Below are 18,978 nucleotides of genomic sequence, written 5' to 3' on the forward strand. Positions count from 1 at the left end.
CAGATGACCTGCATCAGATCTCTATGCTCCCTCGAGGAGGACCTTGTCTTGGAGGAAGCCACAGGGACCCTGGGGCTGTGAGGAACTCCTGTGAGTCTGCTTATAAGGTGTTTCCATTCTTAAGACTCATCCTTGAGACTCACCCTGAGACTCACCTTGAGACTCACCCTGGGCCTGCCTGGGAACTCCCAGTAGGTCCGTTTCAGCCCCTGCCGCACCCCCTCCAACACACAGACACACACACACACACACACTGATGATCACGTAGCAGTGGCTGTGCCATTCCCCAGGGACACCCAAGGCTTCCTGTGACAACTTTCACAGCACACTTGGTTTTAACACATTGATGCCAGTGCATACCCCTGGAGGCACCCACTTAGCTGTGGCTTAATTAACACAAACTGCAGGACCAGTGTCAAGGTTAAACATGTGGGTGCTCCCCCTTACCCATCCCTGGGGATGCTTTATCCCTCAAGTGGCCCACCACTAGCTGTTCTTCAAGGCTGACGGTATCTCCTGGCTACCAGCTGCCCAGACGTAGCTGCTGGACGTGTGAATGCAGCTTTCCTGCCTGCTGTCTCTCGCTGGCTCCTTATGGAGGTGCTGACCCAGGCAAGTCACTTCAGAGCGGAGCCAAGTGTGTTGTGGCAAATGTTCATCTTTGTGCCAGATAGTTACTTCGTTATCCTGAAACTTTGAGGCCAGGACTGGTCGGTGGAGTCTTAGGTGGGAAGCAGTGTGTGGATGTAGAACAAAGCTGCTCTTCCGGGGTGTCAGCTGTCAGCCTTGGCACCTGCTGTCTCCTCTAAGTGCAGGCCGGTCCCAGGGAAGAAGCAGGAAGAATCAGTTTTCTTTTCCTTTTGTACTTTGTATTCAATACTAATTCTGTTACCTTGTAACAGACGTGAAATGGATGTTGTTTAGATTGATTGGGTTTTTGTTGTTGTTTGTTTGTTTTTTAATACCTGGAAAAGATGAGAGAAAGAGAAGAGAGAGGAGAGAAAGAGAGGAGAGAAAGAGAGTAGACAGAAGAGAGAAAAGGGAGAGAGGAGAGAGAGAGAGAGAGAGAGAGAGAGAGAGAGAGAGAGAGAGAGAGAGAGAGAGAGAGAGAGACTATAGGAAGCAGGAAGCATAGAACCAGCCTTGACAGCTGCAAAATAAGAAAGAAACCAAACTTCCAGGTGGCTGGGTTTTCTAGACCTGAAACAAACAGAGGAGGAAAATGTGTTTAGTGTTAGTGACACAACTGAAACTTGCCAATCTTCTAATGCTCTGCTTCTTCAGAGGGGAGAGAGAAATGAGGTCTCTCAGGCACCAAGGTTGAGGAAGTGGAATTCGGGGCTGGAAGACAGTCCAGCAAGGAGGGCACTTACCTTGCGCGTGGCCACCCTGAGGTGATCTCTGGCAGTCCATACGGTCCGCTGGGCTCAGTCAGTCAGGAGTGATCACCTGAGCACAGAGCCAGGAGTACACCCTGAGCATCATGGGTGTGGCCCCAAACCCCAGAACAAAAGTAAAGTAGTGGGGAAGTGAATTCATAGATGCCACTCCTCCAAATCTGCCTGCTGGAACTTCTTTGTAAGAAGCAGTTCTCTTCATAGAACAACATTGAGGGACGTTTCGAGCAGGTGTGATTTTCAAGTCCCATAACTTTCCAGCAACCTGGTCCTCTTATTAGTTTTGTTTATAGGTGAAGAAATCCAGAAAAAATTAAAACAAGCCCAAACCCTTGACAAATCCGTTGGTGGGAGGCCTGGATGGAGGTTGACCTCGGAATCCAGTGCCTGTTTAGTGCCTTTTGGGGAAGTGTAGTAGACCTCCCTCAGAAGGTGGGAGTCACGTGGGGTTCCTTGGGCCCTTGTCCCGGCTGGTGGCCTGCTCTGTTTCGTGTCAGTGATATGGGTAGTTGAACCCTACATTAGCGGGCAGAAGGATAATTTGTTGGCATTGATTGGGTGGGTTTTAAGGTGGCGATAAGGGCTCATTCAGGGTGGTATGCAGCGTTTGGAGCTTGGGCAAGATGAAGGTGGGTGGCGGGGTGGGGGTGCTGTGTGCCTTCTGATAAATGTGACACTTGCCCTGTTTGGCCCTATTTATTCTCCAGGCCAGTGTCCTGTGACTTCTCATTCTGTGAGTTTGTGAATGCAGCCTGGGGCGCCCAGGTTCTTTCTGGCCTCACTTGAGTCCCCCACTCCCGTGGAATCGCATCCTTTATTTTTAAAAGTGTTTCCTGGTTCCACACTCCCTCTTGTTTGTCCAGCTGGGGCAGAGTTGACTTCGCTGCTCCCCTCCAGCCCCTCCCTGGTTTGGGGCTCCTGAGGCCCAACATGGGCAGAGACCAGGCCCAGCTGCTTGGTGACTCCCAAAGCCTGGGGGCGGGGGGGCCCTGATGGTGCTCCCGGAAGTGACCTGCTCCCGGCTGCTCCAGGTCTGCCCGCAGCCTCTTCTCTGGGGTCCTCTGAAAGGAGGGACTTTCCATTTTTCTCCAACGGTCATATTGGATTCTTGACTTCCAGTTCCCCCCATCCTCCTCCCCCGCCAGCTCCTGCCTCTCATCTACACATGGGCCTGGTGCCTGTCTCTGTGCAGAGCCTGTAGCAGAAGAGATGAGACGTTCGGGCCCCAGACTCACATCCCCCATCTTGGACAGAGGCAGCTGTAGATTCAGACTCCCTGAGTGGTCCAGCGGGAGGTCCTAACGGTTTTCTTTTTCTTTTCTTTTTGGGTCACACCCAGCAATGCACAGGGGTTACTCCTGGCTCTGCACTCAGGAATTACTCCTGACTGTGCTCAGGGGACCATATGGGAAGCGGGGACCGCGTGCAAGGCAAATGCCCTACCCGCCGTGCTATTGCTCCAGCCCACCCAAAGTTTCTCTTGAATCAGAATTTCTGCTCCCCTGGGGACCCCAGTGGTGCTTACTGGGATGCCAAGAGGAGGCTGTGCTGGAGGGGACAGAGATTTGGGTCTTTGTAAGCATCCCCTGCACAGCGTCCTTGAACTTGCAATCCCATTCTTCTCCAGGGTGCTCTGAGCGGTTGAGGCTCTTCATATGAAGTCTTGCCCCCCAGCCGGTCTGTAGGTTTCAGTCTGATGTCACCTTATCTCTGCTTTATGTTCCCCATTTTAGTGGTGCTTAATCTCTCCTTTCATGTTCCACTCATCCCTTTAAGCTCTTAGCTGACTTCTATGCGCGTGGTCCTTGTGTGCGTTTCGTGGATTGCAGGGCATCTGGGAGTGTTCTGAGCTAGGCCTGGCTGAAAATTCTGAAGGGAGTTTCTGGCAAATTCTGGAGGAACTCTGAAAGGGAAAATTCTGATGCTTGACTTTCCTCCATGACTCTTGAGTTTGATTTATTATTCTTAGAAGTTGTTAGGGTCAGGTGAATGAGACCAGTTGTAGTTACTGGTTTTGGCATATCGAATACACAACGGATAGCTTGCCAGGCTCTTCCGTGCGGGCGGATTTTCTTTATGAAAGCAAGTGTGCGACTTCAGGACTTACATTTTTTGTGATTGTGATAGAAAATGGTCTTGTTGAGCTTAAAAGGTGATATGGGTATTGCTTTATGAGTTCATTTTCTCACTCTGTGGGCATATGTCAGCGATTCTATTATTTTTGCTCACTTTCTATTTATGCCTATCAGCGTGGAGGTGGAAAAATATCCCTCCTCCCCCCATAGAAAAGGAAGCCTACTCCTACAAAAAGGCAGAAGTCATAATTCTCAAGTTCTAATAAGGGAGCGTGGTAAAGCCACCAGGAAGCACAAAAGAACAGGAGGCTTTGGATCCATTCATTAGCTTCTGTGTCTTAAAGATCTCTGGTTCTCAGAATGACTCAGACGCGTTAAGAGCAGAAGTGACCCTGGGTGGCAGGAGGAAGTCCCAGCCATTGCTCTAACTGGTTTAAATTCTCTCCTTCATGCACTGTGGAGCAAGAAAAAATGCTTTCCTCCTCACACCTCCGGGATGAGGCTGTGTTGGTAATACCACGTGCTTCGTGTGTGGGCATCTGTATGTTCCAGCTCCCAGCCCGGCTTGTCAGAAATCCATTATCATGCATGTAATGAGACAGGGCAGCTTTTTAGGCTGCAGTCATCCCTTAATTCGAGGGAGCAAGAATCGTTATTGGATCCTCAGACCTGGTCTGCTTCCTGTTACCTGATGAGGGCTTGAGGGCGTCCTGCCAGCTGGAAGCTGGTTCCTCTCTTCGGCTTGCCTACCTTTCCCACCGACCCTGCCACCCCCTGAAGCTTGGGAGCTGTCCAGATTTCAAGGGAGTTTCTGCGTGGTCTGATTCTCACTCTAACAGGACTTCTGAGAGACCTCAGCCTGTGGTGCTTCGGGCAAGACAGTTGGCACCAGCAAGACAAGCCTGGAGCTGCTGGAGGGGGAGTGGGGGGTAATGCCTTCATATCCAGGAAGGGGCATGAAGCCGGTGTCTTTTGGATTTTGGGTACTCTTTCCTGAACCCCCGGGAGGCAGGTGTGCCCTCCCCGTCCCATGGCTCTCCCTGGGGTGGGCCTGCCCTCCTCCTGGTGCACATGCCCTCTCCATCCATGGTGCACCCTGAATTAGCCAATACCCGACAGAGGGTGCAGTGCCCCCAGCCCCATCTCCCTCAACTGTGATGATGCAGTTCCTGTGTGAAAGCACCTTGTTCGGTGGGGAGTTGATTGGGTAGCTTTGAGCTCGTGGCAGGCCAATTTGTTTTGCTCTGATGGATTTTTTTGTGCCTAGATGTTTTTGCAAACAGGGAGCCACTGAGTACTGGGGAAGGACCGTGTCTTTGTCCTGCATATCAGTTACCAGATGAACTAAAGGGTGTCCTGAGTGAGCCGACTCCTTGGGTCCCTGCAATCCTAGAGGGGCAGAGCAGGTGTGTGGAGAGAGCACTCCTGCTTGGGGCAGTCTCCCTTCCAGAAGATTCTGCAGCTTCTGCAGCATCTCTCAGGGAGCTCTTCCTCTGTGGAGGGTGAGGAATGTGACCCCCTGGGAACCTTCCTGCAGAGCCTGCTGTTGTCCTTTTCACACGGGACTCAATGCCGCTGCCGTGTGCTGGGGAAGAGAGGGCACTGGGAGCTTTTGTAGGAAATAGGACTTGGAAAGCTGGACAGGGAAGGAGGGTCTTCCCAGTGAGGCACATCACGACCAGAGCCCTGCTTTCGCTGCTGGCTGTATCATTTGTCCCCACCACTTCAGTTTATTGGACATAGTTTTTTTTCTTTTTGGTCACACCTGGCGATGCTCAAGGGTTACTCCTGGCTCTGCACTCAGGAATTACTCCTGGCGGTGCTCGGGTCCCCCCCCCCCCCATTTTCCTTCTCTCCTTCCTTAGCTTCCTTCCCCATGTTTGCCTCCCCCCTTTCCCTCCTTCCTCCCTCCTTCACTTCCTCCCTCCCCCAGTGCTCGGTGCTCGTGAGGACTTTCTGGGTCTGGGCTGATCTGGGGTGTGTGTTCTCCAGGCAACCTGGCGCCAACTCACTGCCAGCCCCCAGTGGCCTCTTCCCAGGAGCCAAGCATTCCTGTGCTGTGTCTTGCTCCAGGGAAGCTTCTGGCTTCCTCGCAGTGGAGTCTGTCAAAGAGGACTGAGGCTCTCTTCCCCCGGGATTTCCGCCTAATGAAGACATCTTCTGAGCAGTGACAGTTTCTGGGTGTAGGTCCTTGTTCCCAAGGCACCAGACTCGTGCCTTGGTGCCTCTCTGCCTCCTCTCCTTCCCCGGCGCATCTGGGGAACCCCAGTCAGAGCCACGCTGAGCCCCATGGCTGACAAATACAGAGCCTTGAGCAGGGAGTGAATTCAGGATGAAGCGGAGAATCTGTTCTGTGGACACCTGTTCCGTGGAGATTAGCCTCACATGGTCTGGGCTCTCATGGCCAAGGCTCCTTTCTCTGTACCCGGCCCCCCCGGGGGATGGGACAGACCCTGCAATGCTGCGGCTGCTGTCCCCTGGCCTAACGGCAGCAGCTACTGTCTGCTGCGAACCTCGGTCTTCCTTCTGTGGGTCCTCCCTGGAGCTGGGAAATGGGCGGGAAGTGGACTCTCCTGGTTCTGTGTGTCTTTTTCTGCAACAGCCCTTGTGTGGCCCCCAGATGTGCATATTGGGGACCTGGATTTGGTTGTGTTGGAGTGCTTGGGCTGATCCTGGATGCTGGGTGTGAGGGGGTGGGGTGGGGCGGGGGGCTAGTCCTGCTGCTGTGCTTGGAGCTCACATCTGGTGGGGGCAGGGAGCTGCCTGGTGCCCAGGTTGAAGCCCGGGTACCTGCACACACAGCGGCGCTCCACTCTGACCTTATGAGCCTTATTGAACGGGGATGAGAGCACTTCTCCGCCACCACCCACTCCTCCATGCATCTGGGGTGGTGGTGGTGTGTGATTTACCTAAAGAATATTCTAGAAAAGCAGCTGACTCCCAGAAACCACACTACTTTTCTTCTCTCTCCCCCCCCCCCCACCCCCCCCGCCAGCAGTGTTCAGGGCTTACTTCTGACTGTGCTCAGGGCTCACTCCTGGGAGACTCAGGGGCCCTAGGGGTGCTGGGGATCCAATCCAACCTGTGTCAGCCACTTGCAAGGCGAGTGCCCTCCCTGCTGTGCTGTCGCTCTGACCCTACATGCTGCTTCTCTGACAGAGAACTTTTCCATAGCGTTTCCGAAGGGGACCTCACTTGAGGAACCGCCCACTAGTCAGTAAGGCACTGGGCCCATCTTTCTGGAACTTTCAGGCGCACACAGGGAGGTGAACAGTCAGTTGGGAGGTGCTTTGTTTCGAGCACAATAACGGGTCTTATCAGGTCCTCACACAATGCTGTCAGCTCCCTGTTTGGAGGAGGGTATTGTTTATGGTCTAATTTCCCCAGTGTCTGCAGCCTGCAGTGCTGTGCTGAGGGGCTGGCCCTTAATTAGGTGATGTCTCTCTGATGGGCGATGAGAGCAGATGCAGACAGAGTTTCCATCAGCACCCAAGAGAACAGGACTAGGGTAGGTGCCTCTTGGTTTAACTGTCACCCCATGGAGCAAGAACAAAGCAGGATGGCTCTGGTTTAAAAAAATGCTGAGTTCGGGGATTAAGCTTAGCCTTCTTAGAGACACACGTGTTTCCTTCTGTAGATCTAAGCAGTGAGCTGATGGGATTCTAAAGCCGAGTTCACACACTTACACACACATAGACACACACACAGACACACACACACTTACACACACACAGTAGAATACTGCATGGGCCATTGGATTTGAGACTGGATTCTTTGTGTTTTCAGAGAGGATGTAGACTTTTGATAGATTCAAGCCCCCAGAACAAGCCCAGAGTTTGACTATAGTTTGTTGGATTTGGCTCACTGGTATGACATGAACCTGAAACTTTTTTACCCTTTTTTTTCCCATTTCGGGTCACACCTGGCGACGCACAGGGGTTACTCCTGGCTCTGCACTCGGGAATTACCCCTGGCAGTGCTCAGGGGACCATATGGAATGCTGGGAATCAAATCTGGGTTGGCCACATGCAAGGCAAACGCTGTACCAGCTGTGCTATTGCTCTAGCTACACGAACCTGAAACTTTTCAGCCTGGGCACTGTCAACTGAAGTCAGGAAAAGCCAGAAAGAAAGGGCTCTGATGAGCCAGCATGCCTTGGGTACTGGCGTGCGTGAACTTGCTGATCTGAGTGCCCACGCTAAGGCACAGAAAGGACATCTTTCTACTTCTCTCCTCTGAGTTCGAGCAAGAGCAGCCTTTGTGGCCCTCTGCTCTCTTTTTAACTGACAGTCTTTTCCTGAGTGATCAAACCATTGCCATTTCATTAACTCTTCTGTGTGAGTTTCACAAACGACCACCTGTCCAAGGATGAACAACCTCCTGCAGTCTAGTAGTAAACCGTTAGCAGATGCTTTAGCTCAGTCATCGAAGTACCTTCTACAAATCTTGAATAGAAGCTAAGTACTAAGACTCAATGAGTGTTTCTTGTTTTGTTTGGCCACACCTGACTTTGTAATAAGGGCTTATTCCTAGCTCAGTGCTCAGAGCTTACTTCTTTTATGCTCAGGGATGGCTCCTGGTGGTGATTGGGGAACCCAGAGGGATGCCAGGAATTGAACCTGAATCAGCCACAGGTAAGGCAAGTGTCAATCTCACTGAACTATCTCTCTAGCACCTATGGGCATTCTTAGGAAGTTACATTTTGATCTTAACATAATTCTTACAAAGTCAAATCTTGATCTTAGCATGAAAACTTAAAGTTGTGATCTGGAGTTCAGTGCTGAATTTCCTTTGTGTCTGTGAACTACTACTTACAGGGCATTTTTTTTTTCTGATGTGTTGTTCTGAATAAGTAGGAATTGAGAGACCATTTTTTTTTTCAAAATGCTAGTGCCAGCCTTCTGAGATCCTGTGAGTTCAGAGTACAAAGGATGGATCAATTTAGTTGTCAGAATGAAAGCCGAGAGGCCAATTGCCCATGCAAATTAACCATTTGTGCAGAGACCTCAAAATTGCCTCCTTGAAAAGCTTGCCCGCCCTTTGAAATGGGGGCTGGTGGTGGCAGAAACAAGAGAAGTCCCCATCCAGCCCCCTGTGTCCTTCCAGCCTGTCTTAGAAATTGCCCATTTGTAGCAGTTGCTTGGTTTCTGTGAACTTGTTTGTGTGAACAAAGAACTGGGCTGTCCCTCCTCTTCCTCGTGGCTCCTGCGTGTCTGAGCATCTCAGCCTAAGTCTGTGTTGTCTCCTGTGGAAGCCAAAGAAATAAGGGATTTTATGCCTGGTCTTTGCTAGGGAGCTCATGCTGTCCACTGCCTCTGCATCCCTCACTGACCACTGGCTTTTGTGCTACCTGAAGGACAAAATCCGCACCAAGACTCCAGGCTGCTTTTCTTTCTCGGTTAGAGTCATCGGATGAGTCACCAGCTTGAGATGAATGCCCCCAGCTTGCTTCTGTCTCCCCTTTTTAGAAGGTTTCAGCTGTTAATATTCCAAAGGCGTCACTGTTCACCCTGGCTGCTCTGTGATGGGTCCGGAAGCGGCACTGAGTGGGCAGATCACTGGGAGGAAGTGGAGGCTCACCCGCATGGCTCCTGGCCGGGACCCAGACCCAGAAGCGGCTGCTCCCCTGACAGCCCTCTGCTGGACTCAGCACCATGGCATTGTGTCCCCATGACCCCAAGTGGGAGCTCTGCGTCCCCGTGTGTGACCTTGGCTGGTCTCCAGGTGGCCTTGTTTGGGGCCGAGGGAAACAGAGTTTTAGAGAAGGGCCATGGTCACCTTTGCCGTGGGATTCCTCTAGCGGCATGTGAGATCTTCAGGAGAGATGCCCCGTCCACATGGCCGCCACCAATCTGTGGTGTTCTTTGGGCTGCAAACAGCTGGTTGTGAATGTGACATTTATCTGAAGGGTGAATTCTTCCATGCCAGAGCTCTCCTTTCTTCCCCCATCCTTCCTGCTGTCAGCTGGGAGGTAGGAAGTTGTTTCTGGGAGGGAAACTGAGTCCAAATATCAGCCCCTCCTGAATCTTGCCCAAGTGGTGGGTGCGGAGGCAGTTAGGGTAGAGAAGGGACCACTACAACAGAGATAGTTGGATATGATCATTCTGGATAAGCACTGAGTGCTGAAAGGAGATAATGGGACAAATATGGTAACTTTCCAATACCTGTATTGCCCAGAAGGAGAGAAAGAATGAGAGACAAAGAGAGATAGATAGATAGATAGAGAGAGAGAGAGAGAATGAGACGGAAAGAGACAGAGAGACAGAGGTAGAGAGAGAGCCAGGAGGCGGATTTGGGAGGGAAACTGGGGACATTGGTGGTAGGAAATATATACTGGTGTTGGGACGTTATATGACTGAAACCTAATCATGTACAACTTTATATCATAGCTGTATAGCTCATGATCTCATGGTAAGTCAATAAATTAATTTTAAGAATTATTTTAAGAATAAATTTAAGAATTCATTTTAAGAATAATGAAGACTCATCAGCCCCTCTGCCATCAGCTGGGGGGTAGGAAGGCGTGTCTGGAAGGGGAAGTAGTCCACATATGAGGCCAGAATACTGTAGATTGGCAACTCTCAGACCAGTTTTCACTTATACCAGATTCATCCGTTGTACCATCCATTTTGTATATGATCTGGAACTTTCTAGAGCTCTGTGCATTGGGCTTATTCCTTTGGAAGCTGCTTGGTTCGGTTCAGATACTGTGTCCAATGGGTTCCAGGGCTCCTCCAGGGCCCCATGTAGGTGTGAGAGGAAGCTTTGAGGAGAGAGGATTCAGAGGACAGGCCGTCATCCACATGCCTTCCAGAACCTCAGTGATACAGGTCATCATGTCTGATGGGGTCCCGCCTTTGCCTGGCCATCTCCAACCAGCCAACTCATCTACCTTGAGAAAAAACACATCTTAAAAGTGACTCCTGAACCCCTTCTAGAAAGTCCAGCATTCTGCAGTCATCTTTTTTGGGGAGACCGAAATGAACTCGCTGGTTTCAGGAGTCAGGAATGGGGGCCTCTTCTTAGTAAGTAGCTCTGGATATGTACCCTTGATCGGCCTTTTCACACCTTCCAAGGAGCACTGACTCCTCAGAAGGGGAGGCCCACAACTCCGAAGGGGCTTGCAGCTTCGAGCAAATGATTGCTAGGGAAAATTCTGGACTGAGTGTTTTCAGGAGGGCTTGCTGAGGTCTGTGTTGCTGCGGGTTTTCCAAAACAAGGTTCCAAATGAGTATCTGAACGGAGTTCAGACGCCAGTTCTTGATACCGTGAAAGAGGCGCGATTTGGGTAAAATGAAATGGAACTAAATGGGGCCTGTCCTCTTCATCCACGCACAGTGAAACATTCCTTTTGAAATCTGCCATGCTCATGCACTGGGTCTCATGATTTAAGGGGGGTGGAAGGGAACCTGGGGATTGTGGAGGATGGGGTCACAGGAGGGCAGGAACATTGTATGCCTGGAACCCTGCTGGTTGGAGGCAACGGTAAATCACGATGTCTAAAAAGGAATATATAGCACTGTAGCACTGTCCTCCAGCTCTTCGTTGATTTGCTCAAGCGGGCCCAGTAACGTCTCCATTTTGAGACTTGTTGTTACTGTGTTTGGCGTATTTAATATGTCATGGGTAGCTTGCCAGGCTTTGCCGTGCAGGCGAGATACTCTTGATAGCTTGCCGGGTTCTTCAAGAGGGGCGGAGGAATCAAACCCTGCTCAGCTGGGCTGGCTGTGCGCAAGGCAAATGCCCTACCACTGTGCTATTGCTCCAGCTCCCAAAAATGAATGAATAAATAAAAAATAAAAATTTGTATTCCGGGAGAAGCATGCTAAAAGTAGTCTATAGACCAAACATGATTGCCACTCAATGCCTCTCTTGCAAAACACAGTACCCAAAAGAAGAGAGAGAGAACAAGGGGTAATACCCTGCCACAGAGGCAGGATGGGACGGGGGGGATGGGGGGTGGGGGGGATGCTGGGACCCGTGGTGATGGATGACGGGCACTGGTGGAGGGATGGGCACTTGATTATTGTATAACTGAAACCCAAGCACAAAATTTGTAAGTCTATAACTGTACCTCATGGTGTTTCACTAATAAAAAAAGAAAAAAAAATTGTATTCCACCTTTCACTGTGTAAAGTGTCTGGGCTTGGTTGTTCCCTTAACTTGCGGCTTTGTCACCTTTTGAGTTTCTTCTCAATTTTCCAGAAAATGTGTCTCTGATCTTTCCTCTGCATGCCAGCTCATTTTGGCCTTGGCTGGGTTGGCTGGCCCAGCACATCCTTGAGAGATGGTTTTGTCTGTGCCTTTCACTTCCCCTCTGGGTCACAGCTCAGTGGCTCTGCTTGCCACCTCTGCCCAGTGCTGCCCAATCAGTGGGTATCCGCTGAATGCTGGGTGCCTTTTTGTAGGGTGGAATACTCCTGCAGGCAGCAGGGGACTCTCGAGGGTGAAAGGTCCTCAGGCATTTTGTGGCCCGACCAGGCTGTGAAGGTGCCCTCTTCGCTGTTGATGCAAACACGAGTGAGGTACCAGCCTTCTACAGAGCTCTGCCCCCTCTACTTCTATCCCCTCTACTCCACAGTGCCAGATTCTCACTGTTTTTTTTTTTTTTGGCCTCTTCTCCTTGGTTCCGGGAGGGTATTCTCACTGAAGGGGCATCAGCTAATTAATGCTCTGCGTGAGGGAGCACAAAGGAATCTCTGGACCTAATGACCTTCCCTGTTTCTTAACAGGGCTCCCATGGTGGAAGCTGTAGAAATTGCCAGGTGCTTGGGGCAGAAACTAGGAAACCTGGCCAACTTTAGGACTTGCTTTTTGATTAGGCTAAAAACCAGTCCAAGGACTTTTTAATAATGATTAAACATCAGATCGCGGGGTTCTAGAGACGAAGCTGGTGTCTTCAAACTTGGCTTTTAATAAAGTCCCAACTAAAATATTTGTTCCCACACCCAAAGGAAGCACTATTGGTCTTATAAGAGGGAAATTGGCCCGTCCTAAAAACTTTCCTGGACTGTGTGCACCTCCTTACCTTGGGGAGTACTCTCTTATCCATCTTTTGGCCTCCAGGATTTGCATCTGCACCTCCTTCCGTCCAAAGGATGATGTCAGAAACGCTGAGCACAGCTGGGACCATGTGGGATGGAAGATGCTGTGTTTCGCGAGCACGCCCCTAGAAGCATGCTCATGTAGACACGCTCATGCGTGCTCACTGGGGCATTGGGCATGCATGTGAGCCACTGTGAATGTGTTGCTTTGGGTTACTCCCACTTCATGAATTTCCCAAACACCTCCCAGAGGCAGGGAAGTCCTGGAGAGACCCTGTCAGTGCTGACACTGGTCCCCGATCCCCAGGACTGCCAAATGGCATTTCAGTGGCTATTACATTCCCCCGATCCCCAGATGCCTGTTGTTCAGTTTGCATGCAGCTGGCCTTTACGTAATTACTGAAGCAGAAAATGTGGGAATCTTTGCTAGAGCCATGGCCAGAAGGTTCCAGAATGTTCTGGGAAGTTCTCCCCATTTTCTCATCATTCTCAGCTGTGAATATGTGTCACTGTGGGCGTAGTCCAGACCACTGTGCTCCATGTCAGGACAACCAGGAACTGCAGGGCGGGAGGAAGTAGCAGGAAAAAGATGGAAATAACCCCCGTAAGTCGTGTTTCAAGGCCCAGGCATTGGCCCCAGCTAATAAGGGGCATGTACTTTGTATGATCGAGAAATGGAATGTGACAATTATGTTTTGTTTTGTTTTCATGGTGGACACACTCGGTTGAAGGCTGAAGAGTGACTATAGTCTTTTCATCCAATTCTTACATCAGATTTGCAGGATTTTTATACATCAAGTTAAATGGGAAGATTGGATAGCTCTACTGGGTTTTAGTGGCTTTTTTTTTACGACATTGTATTTTTTTTTCTTACAAGCCTTCTATTGGTCATGAAATAAAATTCTTCGAACTCAAATTTCTGGTGTAGTTAATATGCTTTTTTCCCCTCTGCCTCCCACTTTTGAAATGAATTATTCAAGGTGCTACTTACTTTAGATTCCCCCAAATGGCATGGGGAGGGGGAAACAGCATCATGTATTGGGTCAGTTCACACCACTGAATTTGATTTTCAGTCTGCCCAGCTTAACTGAGATGTGCCTGGTATTGAGGCTCCTTGTGCAGTTCCAGGAGCTTTGCTTTCCTGTGTTGAGGGTGTGAGTATTCATTTCTCCCTTTCCAAGAAGAGATGGAAGTCCACTGGTACCTGGGACTGTTAAATAGACCCAGGTGTTTGAGGGCTCCTCCAAGCTGCCACTGGACACTTTGATCTTTCACTGTTCGAACATTTGGCAGTTTTTTGTTTATTTGTTTGCTTTTTCTGGGTCACACCCAGTGATGCTCAGTACTCCTGCCTCTGCACTCAGGAATTGGTCCTGATGGTGCTTGGGGGACTGTATGGGATGCTGGGGATTGAACCTGGGCTGGCCATGTGCAAGGCAAACGCCCTCCCCATTCTTGGCACTGTTGATCCAGAATGTTCACAGAACTTCCAAGAGTGGGTAAGTAGTGGTTATAGACCATAGAGGTTTTGAAAGGTGTTCACTGAATCCTTTTTTTGCCTTTTCTCTTTAGAAGTGTTGCGGTGTGCGAGTTGGACTCTCACTGACCTGGTGGCTGTGGATTCTTCTCATGATTCATGATCCAGGAAACGGGACATTACGTTTTCCCATCTTGGTAAGATTCCAGAGAGAAAGTGAAGAATCCAGTTGTGATTGTTAATACACTGGGGTGCATCAACATTTTCACGCTGTTAAAAATGGCGGTGAAGGGGCCAATTTTAGTACTGGGGCTAAGGTGCGTGAACTGGCCCAGATTTGGTCCCCAGGACACACCAGGAGTGATCACTGACCACAGAGCCAGGAGTAGGCTCTGAGCATCACTAGGTGTGCTCCCAAGCCCAGAAATCGTGGTGAATGAGAAAGTGTTCCAACAGATGAGTCCCCTTTCAACAAGATGGTTTTAGGCTGTTCATCAGTCTGAGGAGACACAGCAGCCTGTCTGCCTTCAGTTTGACCTCTGCACTCTCATGTAGTTGGAGAATCTGCCATCATGTTCATACTTTCGATTCCTGGAACTTTCTTCTGGGTAAGGTGCAAACCCTTTCATTGCACCCAGAGATCCTGGCCAAGCCTCCAAATGTTTTCCTGGTTCCTTCGGCTAAATCCAGACTAGATAACCACTCTGTACCACCTTGTCTCTCTTGCCCATTTGAAGTTTCCAAAACCCCTCTCCGAGGCTGTGTGATCACGTTTATTCCTGAAATCTAGACTCAGGAGTCCTTTCTCTCTCTCCTGGCCCTGCAATAATGTTAAAGCTCTGAAGGGGGCTGGACTTGAGGAAAGGAGGGAAGAGAGACCAAGGCTTTGGTCACATCAAAAGCAACCTGGCTGTGCATCTCGATTCTTCTTGGTTTTCTAGATACCTCAGCTGCAAAATGGGGAAAGAGAGAGACTATAATTTGAGAGGAACAGAGGTCCTGAGGTATATGTAAACAAGAAAAAAGGAAAGAAAGCAAAAAATAATTTGAGAAAAATCATTCTTTCTGAGTTACTATCAGCGTCTCAACTGCCCTCCAGTGCCGATGGGAGTTTTATGTTGGGATATTGGCAGAGTCTTTTCATGTTCATTATTGTGTGATGATTGACACAGGCACATACTTTCTTAATGATGCTTCATGGCTGCATGTGGGGATAAAGACTAATCCTGTCATTTTTAATCATGTAAGTAAAATGAAAGCTCTGGCGTTTTCTCTTGTCTTACTCTTGTCCTGTCAGCTGGTCAACCAGATCTCTGTGAGGCAGGATGGAAAGTCTGGTCTGTTTGTCACGGGTTTTGTGCTCCTCGTACCCAAGGTCAGTCCTGGGGGAGTGTCTGCTTCCTTTGTCCCCATGAGAATGCAGGGAACTGGGATGACCTGGCCTTCTCTCTTTTCCTATTTCTCCTGCATGGAATTTGACATTGTTCTTGCTTGTTTAGGTGAATCTGCCTAACATAGTATTTTTGTCCTGAAGGTTACTGACTTCACGAAGGTCGCAAATATTTGGGAATCACAGATGCATTGAAAGCTTCAGAATCTGTTTTCTTCCGCCATATTGTGTTGAGAAGAGGCTGTGTGCTGGTCCCTGCCAGTCACCCGTATTGAGGGCAGATGTGTGGAGGGCTAATTGCTTGGATTTGAAAAGTTCCATGTGCCTGTAAGGATCCTGCCCTTTTGACTGAACCGTGTGTGAGATATTTTTTGGCAGGACTTTCCTGGGACATAACAATGACCTCGTGTTTGGATCTTTGGTCTTCATGGGACTTAGAGTTTTTCTTCAGTCTGGTCTCCAGATCAGAGTGCTGGAGAGACTTCTGTAGTTTCAGGGCTGCAAACCTAATCAGTTCATGTTTGATCCAGTGGAACTTTTTATGTGGTTTTTATGTGTTTGTGTCTCTTTTAGCCTCTCAGGCCACAAGAGGATCAGAACCATTTTGCTTCATTTGCTTTTGCTTAAAGCTTGGAGAGAAACCATGATTGGGTAAACCAATGCAGAAAAAGCAAAGGTTGGGGAAGATGGTCAGGAAATTCTGGGAAGTAAATACCATGGCATTTTCATGTAGCAGCGTCTAAGAATAGGAAACCAGTCTTACATGTCCAGCATTGAGGAATTTGGTGGGTGGCTCAAAGTTGCTTACCATAACTGAGATTTTTTTGAGGGGTAAGGATGGTGCTGATTGCCATGCTTGGAGTTTGTAGGCCAACAGCCTTTTGAGAACAGTTTCTCTTCCTGTGTAGTAGGTGACCGACTTACTAGAAGGATGATTTCAAAGTGAGTTCATCTGCCCTAGCCAATCATAGCAACTCACCTGGCATCCACTCTGCTTACTCCTGGTTGAGGTCATTGCCCCAGCCTGGGCACCAATATTTCATTCCTTCTTGCCTGCTCAACAATTCTTCCTCTTCTTTCCTGCCTTAAGCATTTGCCTTTCCCTCTTCCAAAGGATCTTTCCACTAGGAGTGCAGACATCTGCCGATTTAAAAGGATCCTAATTTCTGCACCCAGCTACTACCTATTTTTTTCCTTTTCCCAGAAAAACTAAAAGGGCTTGTCTGTGCTGTCTCCTTTAATTCCTATGTTTTCATTTCCACTCGAACCCACTTTGATCCACTCTCCTTTTGCATTGAATTTGGTGTGCATTTTTGTCATTTTCTAGGATATCATTGCATTATTTTAATAACTTTCAATTTTATAATCTAGCTGGAGAAAATTTCTATGATGGCCTTAGAAGTTTCTTCTGGGCTGTCCTAGTAATAACAGTAGTGGAAAAGTGAATTATGATGGTTTAACTGGCTTCTGCAATTATGTCTCACCAGACAAGCCAAATGCTGACCCTTATAAAGCCAGAGACATGGTTTGTGAAGACTACTGATGTGGTGTAGACCTGTTTTTTTTTTTTTGGATCCAGTTGTACAGAGTGTTGGAGTAGGTATTCCTGGTTAGTTCCCTGCTGTGGTTCCCCATGTTTGGATCAGGTAGAGAACTTGGACCTCTTACTTTGTGTAACTCTTTCAAAAATCCTTTGCAATGGAGCAATTGGCTTCAGTAAGATTCTCTATGTTTCATAGTGAGAACATGTTCTAAATGAATGGTGAAACGGCTAGTCATAATTCACACCATGGTTGAAATCATTTGCTGTTATTCCAGGTGCTGATCCGATAGCTCTCCTCATCTCTTGAGGAGTCTAGCCGAGCTGTGGGCTCGAAGATTATTCCCAGTTTAGAGCTGAGTCAGTTGAGGCAGGCGGTAACCAAGTGGCAAGCTGGCTCAGTGGACACCTGTGCAGATGTCTGTTGGCTGATAGCCAGCTTCTTCTTCCAATTTGTGCTTCTCCCCTTTATTTGTAAAGGTCACTGTTGGAATTCCCATGGTAGAATGTTATGGGAGAGAATCAGAGAGCAATAAAATCCGCTTGCTTTAAGGCAGCTATAGGTTTCTGCCCGTGTGTCTGGTGTTACTTCACCCAGCCGGCCAATATTTCAAAGGTTGGGATCCACATCCATTTTGTAAGTCCCTGGCAGGAAACACGACTGGTGGTAAATCTCAGACAAAATATTCCCTCCGGGACAAACATCTGTATAAACAAATGGTGCCTTTGAAGCATCTCTCCTCCCATGGGGGTCAGCAAATAGAGCAGATCTATCCAGGTCATTATCTGCTTACAAATCATGTTTCTATCCCTGATAGATCCAATGGTGACTTTTCTTGCAAATTGCAAGAGCCAATGAGAAATAAAGCATTTCTATCCCCTTTCCTTGACAAGTCTCTTTTCGTTGTTTTATCCTGGGGTCAGACTTGGCGGTGCTCAGGAGCTGTTGTGCGTTTAGGAGTGATACCCTCTGCCGTGGCATGGTTAAGGGCATCCTTTGTGGTGCTGGTGATTCGAACCAGGATCAGCCTCGTCCAAGGCAAGCACCTTGATCCCTGGGCTCTCTCTCCAGCCCACCCAAACAGGTGCTGACTTGGAATGTGGGAAGCTGTTTTAGGCACTGGAGATACGCTGGCAGTCAAGATAGGCCCTGATGGGCGCAGGTCACACTCTCCCGGTAGAGTTAGACTCAAACAGCAATTATATTCCAATGAGAGAGAAGCCTGTCTCTGAGAGGTGGGGCTGGGAAGAGAATCCAGACAGGGCTGTGTGACAGGAGTGCATCCGACAGCTTGGGGCCTGTCTTTGTATGGGGGGAAGGTTAGAGTGGTGTGGGCTGAGGCCAAAGAGGTGGGCACGAGTTAGAGCATGAGGGACACTGTCTGGTAGAATGAGAGTGAATATTTCTGATGGGTGTGGAGAAGCCATCAGAGATGCAGTGTGGGGCGGTATATATTTTAGAAGGATCATTTAAATTGTCCTGGGAAAGTGCCTGTTGTTGGCTAATAATCCCCTTTTGGGACTAGCAAAGGGGAACTGGGGAGACCAGCAGTGAGACAACTGTAGGTGATGGGTTTGGATGGATGGTGGCAGAGGACAGGGCATTGTTGGTGGATGCCGAAAGTGTGGCTGAATTGGTGTCATTTTAGAAGCCGTTTTAATGGAACTCTGATGCCTGGGGTGCTGGGGGAGATGGGAAGGGAAATTTAATATGTATTTAAAATTTTGGATTTGTGTTTGTTGGAGCGATAGCATAGCGGGTAGAAGTTTTGCCTTGCATGTGGCCGATCTGGTTGACCCAGGTTTGATTCCCTTTCCCCTCTTGGAGAGCCCGGCAAGCTACTGAGAGTATCTCGCCCACATGGCAAAGCCTGGCAAGCTACCCATGACGTATTCGATATGCCAAACACAGTAACAAATGTCACAATGGAGACGTTACTGGGCCCACTCGAGCAAATTGATGAACAACGGGGGACAGTGGCAGTGACAGTGACAGTGTATGTTGGGTGATGTGGGTCAGTTCCCAGAGACAGATGTCCTGGAGATGTTGGTGCA

This window comes from Sorex fumeus, unplaced genomic scaffold (assembly GCF_029834395.1).
Source record: "Sorex fumeus unplaced genomic scaffold, SorFum_2.1 ptg000264l, whole genome shotgun sequence".
Taxonomy (NCBI): domain Eukaryota; kingdom Metazoa; phylum Chordata; class Mammalia; order Eulipotyphla; family Soricidae; genus Sorex; species Sorex fumeus.